The 6,110-nt window shown below is 43.5% G+C and overlaps 1 long non-coding RNA gene across 8 annotated transcripts; it reads left to right on the forward strand.

The window, feature by feature from the left end:
- Positions 1-470: 470 nt before the first annotated feature.
- Positions 471-5,758, forward strand: LOC123111850 (uncharacterized). 8 transcript variants are annotated; one of them, XR_006454808.1, is made up of 10 exons: positions 471-760; positions 850-1,055; positions 1,212-1,440; positions 1,636-1,764; positions 3,283-3,924; positions 4,118-4,204; positions 4,279-4,354; positions 4,538-5,206; positions 5,322-5,397; positions 5,491-5,758. It is a non-coding gene; the product is annotated as an uncharacterized lncRNA (long non-coding RNA). The 8 variants fall into 8 exon arrangements; XR_006454807.1 differs by having other exon boundaries at positions 472-760; positions 3,283-3,420; XR_006454799.1 differs by having other exon boundaries at positions 472-760; positions 3,283-3,415.
- Positions 5,759-6,110: the final 352 nt, after the last annotated feature.

Here is a 6,110-nt window from a genome sequence, read left to right on the forward strand (position 1 = left end):
GCTGCCTTGCAGCACGACAGATGTTGCAACGCAGCGCGCTCCGCTTCCACAACGCCGACAATGCTCTACAACACTGGCCGGCAGCAACCTCGCTGCATTGAAGCGTCTGGTCCTTCGCGGCACCATGACGGCTCTGCCATAAAGCATCTGTAGTACGCCTCTTTGCAGCATCGAGCGTCGGTGGCGGCTTGCCACCACCACCAGCCGGTTTGCCGCCGATTGGCTCCGCTTGAAACAACGGCGAGGTCATTCGACTTGCCAAGTCGCAACAGCTCCCCGTAAAAAATGCATCGGTTGGTATCCTCCTTTACAACAGCTCGTGTAGTCCCCTACTGCATCGAGCGCCAGCGAAGAGCGATGGCCGGTCGGGCTGTGGAGCACTAGCTTGCCGAAGGATTGGCGCTTGGGTGGGACGCGAAGTAACTGCACGCGAGCTCATATGCGCTGGATATCCGCATCGTTGGTTAGTCCATCTGGATCTGGGCCATTATTTTAGATGCGCATGTGTGGTCTCCTAGAAAATGCGTACTGTGCCGAAATACGTACACCGCAGCAGTGGGTGGTGGGCCATGTTGACGGAGTAGAACAGAAAATTTTAACGCGAAGGTGGACGGCATCCACTGTCGGCGAGGTGGGCTGCGGATCGGAATTCGGCGCACCCGTCTGATCCGTGGCTCAGATGGGGAGCGCCCCCCAGTGCGAGCGTCATGGAGAGCCGGCGGCGAGGGAGCATCAAGTTTTTGATGCAGCCAGCCGACAGGTACGTGGATCCGAGCTTTTCCGGCAGTCCCATCTTGGTTTGTAAGTGAATGGCTAGCTGATTGACGGACTGAGTTTCCAATTTCTCAGATCCACTTTTATTGAGGAAGTAGGGGAGAGCTTGGTGCCGCCCCCTGTGGTATACGGGCGGAGCTGGAGGTGACACGGTAGCATCTGACCGTGGCCAGCGGCGAAGCACAGATCGTCGCTGTGATGGCCAGATGGGAGAGCTCTCCTCCGACCTTGGAGTTGTCAGTGGGCAAGATGAGTCCGCAAGCGCCCGTATGGAATAAGCGGTGAGTGTAAAACTGCTTGATTCCATCATGAATGTTCGAATTTGTGGGAAAACTATAGACATGACTGTCCAATTTGTGAAAAGGGAGCAAGTTGCTTTGAGTGTTGCGTGCTTACTGCATTAAGATATTTTATGCAAGAGGTGCCTGTGTTTGCAGGCCGAGGATTGGTGCTGCAGCACCCAGGAGGCGCCGTGATCAAATCGTATTAGTGCCTTGGGAAAGCTTGTCAGGTGTTCTGCAGAAATCCCAGCTGAAAATGTAATCACTGAACTACATTCGACTCGCTGGGTGAGGCGAACAATTTGTACAATCTATAATTCCTGGGAGAAGGGCTTTGGCTTCAGATAGTGGAAGAGCCGTGCAGGAAATAGCGTGCGGGTGCTCAGTAAGTATGTTTTTTTTTTTTTGCATTCTCTAGTTATGTATGATAATTCATCCATTTTTGCGCAGCAGTATTTTTTTCATGCATTGACGATAAAATGAGTACATGGTCCAGGGTAAAGCAGCGTTTTGTATCCATTGCCATTGGTTTGTGACAGCTTTGTTGCCTGATATGTCTTCAATTTCAACATTTAAGCAGAACCACCGTGCTAGAGGAGGTTAACGACATCGACGTTCCAATGGAGCCGCTCCACTACCCAGTGGTCGCAACCGTTGCAGATCAGCTGCCACCCATGGCAGGAGTGAGTGTGGATGGCTGGATGCGAAGGTATGCTCTAAAGAAGCTGTGGAGTCTATAGAAACACGAAATGCAATTGTCATTACAGGGGGACTAGCATAATAGTTGTAGCTGCTCATCATGGAATTTGGTTTGCCCCGGGACTACCCGCTAGCCTAGAGACTGTGTCTGAAATAATTAAAATGTGGATAGGTATAATTTATAAACTGTGGCGAACATATGAACCTTCATGAACTAAGGTTGTAAATGTCGTTAGACAGGGGATGGCATAGATAATGCAGCTGGAAAAAAATTGTACTGCACTTTAAAAATTATGAGGTTGCGCAGGTCTGTAATTTAGATTACACATTCAGTATCCAAATGCCTCAATTCGCTTCAAAAAGTTGTAGGCAACATAGTGTTGTCTCTGAATTAAAATACATAGTTATATCAACATTGGTTTGCTGTTATGAGTGATGGAGTTAGTGTGGACTGGAGTACCAATTTGACAGAATGTGGCAAGCTGTCCATAATTTGGTATTCATTTTCTGTTGTGTGCTGCGTTGGGACTACTCATCTGATATAATACAACCGAATGATGTTTTGTAGTTATTGTTACACTACAACAGGATTGGTACACTAATAAAAAAACTTAGAAAAATGTTGGTTGCAAGCCTGCAATGCAGCAGTATGGTTTTTAATTTTGTGAAAGCTTACTTTGCCGGCAGTTTTAAAGGCAGTTTCTCTATTTGAACATGCACCTTCCATTAAGTACAGACTAGAAACCCTTTTCTCTAAGGTTGAGACCGCCAGTTTTAATGCAATTGAGTGCTCAGATTGATCCAAAAACTCCAGGATGGACACGAAGATAATCAATTGCTCATGTGTGATTTGTGATAGACATTAGACAGTGAATATGAACTTTAAAATAGTGTGCTTGAATTGCATTTTCATAATGGAGCGGCTGTAGGCAACTGTTGTTAACAGACATTAGGAAAAAAATCACCTGTATACTAATATGTGAATTATAGGTAGCTGACGTAACGTGTTAATTAACGCTTGGAATGGTTCTCATCATTGGATGTGTAATTCAACTGGGCTAAACCATAGTAAACTGGAGTTCTGGACATCTGACAATTATAGGCAGCTTCTATATTATGACTCATATTAAAGTATGTTTTGTCGGTATTAAATTTCTTACTGTCGACCTGGTGCTTCAAGCAAATAAGTTGAAATTGTTTTTCCGGAGTGGAGACACTGACCTGGAAATAACAAATGGGATTGAATTGTCCATCTTGTAAAAGCAATTAACTTTGGTTTTAGTTTGTTGAATATAAAACATTGAACTGAGAACACACATTTAAAGTAAAGATGGAAAATAGTAGGAATCGTAGAATTAATTACAAAAAGCTGTTCTGTGTCATGTGGTTGTATGGAAAACTGTTTACATGGAAAATGCTAGATAGCAGATGAACAAAGGGGGACAATCTGAAGCACTACATAAAAGCTGGGTGCAGTTGATTACATATTTTTGGCAACCAGTGGTCACATGTCTACTCTTGTGTGCAGGGTGAGGACAAACAGGAGTGAACGTCAGTAACTTAGTTTGCTGATTCTGAGAGCTCAAGATTTTGAAGATCATTATGTTATGAGAGCTCAATATATTGATATCCGAAACAAATACCCACGATGCAGAAGAGATGTATTGTAATGAAATTTCTTATCGTTCTATGCATCGCTATGCTATTACACAATTTGTTATATAAGACTTGTTGATCCTCCGGGTACAAATTCTACCCTGGCCAACATAAGGGAGTTGCACATAGAGTGAACTAGAAAATGTCATTATATATTAGTATTATTTTTCATATCAGTTAGTTAAGCCAAATATTTCTTTATTATTGTGCTTCACTAGTGATACATAAGGCATTGATATTTGAAGGTGCATAAGCTTCCACACCAACAGTCGATCATGAATTGATGCCTAAAAACATTTTGTGCATTCGACAATCGTATGGGAGCATGGAACCAGTTCCTTCAGTGAAGAGATACATTGACTTTGTTGTCATTTAACAAATATTATGTATAAATAAGATGTCAGCACTGTGTAGATTTCTGAAAAAGAGAATGGTGCTATGGAGGGTGAGTAACAAACATATCATACTTGCCACGCTGAACTCAATACACGTCCACTGCTACTTTGTTGCTTATGTACGTGCCAGTAGTGTTGTACTGCTGTCCAAGTTCTTGCCATTTCAAATTTATATGCTACGGCCGCATGTAGTTTCAGATGCTTGTTATAGCTAATTGCCAGCTTAGTTAAGCCTATGTTATTTGCATGTTCCAGCAGTGTTACTGGCTGATGTCTAGATATTTATTTTCATATTTCATTTGCAACAATCAGTCCATGCTGGAGATGGAGAGCATTGGTCAGAGCGTAGAATCTACTGCTACAGTTGCGCTGGAAGATGATGCCAATAGCAGTTTCACGGTATACAGTTTGTATGAATTAAATAATTTTGTGTCGTTGTATCATATCATGTATTTATTTTTCCTTCTTTGAAGGGATGCAAAGGAGTTGGTTTCCGGCAGTATAGATAGTTACAGTACACCAAGGAAGAGAAGTAGCATGCCAATCCATGTAAGTATTATTCAATGTTCAGTATAGAAGTACAAATTTTACTTAATGATCCAGGGTTCAACATATGAACCTGAGTGTCCTGAAAGCTTACAGCCCATAACTGGCATGTTCTTTTATAAATGGGAGGATGGTGAGGTGTTTCTACACACGTTATGCTCATGTGGTTGGGTTTTCGGTTCGCAGATTTACACAGCCTAAGGGGAGTGATGGTAATACCAGTATGGAAGCGTTTTACTTGTGCATGGAAAGGATGGAGGGAGGAGAAAACTGTATTGAACGATCATGTGAAGAAGTCGAGGAAGAAAGTAAAGCTAACTAGTTGTGGTTGTGAGGCCATGATTAGCTTGAGGAGAAGAGATGATGGAAATTATGAGGTCCTCCGATTCGTCTGTCAGCACACGCATCAACTTGTCTCTACGAATAAGAAACAATTCACTAGAACTAACAGGGAAGTCAGTAGTGAATTGAGGAGCACATTCTTGACATGTCACAGCATTGATGAGCCCTTGCCAAAAAAATTGGCGTACACTAATTGGGACCAGGAGAGGTACCCAGAGAAATTGGTGTCAGACAGAGGTGGGAACTTGAGCCCCCAATCATCCTTGCTCATTGGTCAACCATCATAATATTCATTGAAGCATTTGAACAAAGCAGTCTGGTGCTTCCGTGCAATGGCCATATCCCGCGCCTTGCCATGGTGCTGGAATGCATTTGTGCTGTACCAAAGGGTCGAAAAAATTGATCGCTTTCGTTACCATGCCCCATACAATGATTACCCAGCCTTCTGGGCATGGTACTGGGATGAAGAACTGTTGTCCAAACAAAACCATAACTGGTTAATGCAGGTCAAAGGTGAAGAGAGCATGCACAAATTCTCTGGGTACCTCTCTTGGTCCCAGTTAGTGTACGGCAATTTTTTTAGCATGCATACAAAACCTGAAACAACATTATGCCACTCATTATGCAGGGATGAATCTGGGGCCTGTGTCATCCATATAGCCCGACACTTTGACGGGGGCAAGTTGAAGTTGCTGCTCGCGAAGGTCAGTTTGTGGCCTCGATAGCACAATTCAGTTTTATCTTTGTGTAAACCAGTTCAACCCTTTTTTTGACACCCCGTATGCATGCTTGCACAGCATAATGTCTCCAAAACCAAGATGGATACACTGCACGAGTGCATGAAGCTCCATGGGAATTCTCCACAGTCTCCCATGATGCACTATCTAGTCTTGGCACCATCCGATTCTGCATACGACGCTTAGCAAGCCAGATTATGCCTGAACCACCGTATCACTAGCCACTGCGATTCCCATAATATCTAGTTTGTTAGTTTGCATTATGTACCTTCAACCTTGTCACTGTTATGTACCCTCAACCTTGTCAATCTTAAGTTATTTCCATGGATGTCTGTCTTGCTCGACCCCACCTGCTTTCATAATTTCATCATCCTAGTACTCCTTTCGAGGGGTCCAGTTTTGATCCATCTTCAGTGATATGCCTCCGAATCAAAAGAGGACATCAGCAAGTACATCATGTACTAAACGTCATGGCCAACAGCTGAAAGATGTATCTCACCCAAATTGACAATACATTTTCTGCACTGATGCACAACAAAGAATCGAAATCAAGAAAGAATTTGTTGCAGCTGGCGGGGACTGAGATCTTTACTGATGTGGACTTAAAAAATCTGGGCAGTACCTGATCAGGGTGGGAAGAAGAAAAATGGTGTGGCGCGGCGCGATCTGACTACTGGTGT

Source organism: Triticum aestivum, chromosome 5B, assembly GCF_018294505.1.
Source record: "Triticum aestivum cultivar Chinese Spring chromosome 5B, IWGSC CS RefSeq v2.1, whole genome shotgun sequence".
Classification (NCBI taxonomy): domain Eukaryota; kingdom Viridiplantae; phylum Streptophyta; class Magnoliopsida; order Poales; family Poaceae; genus Triticum; species Triticum aestivum.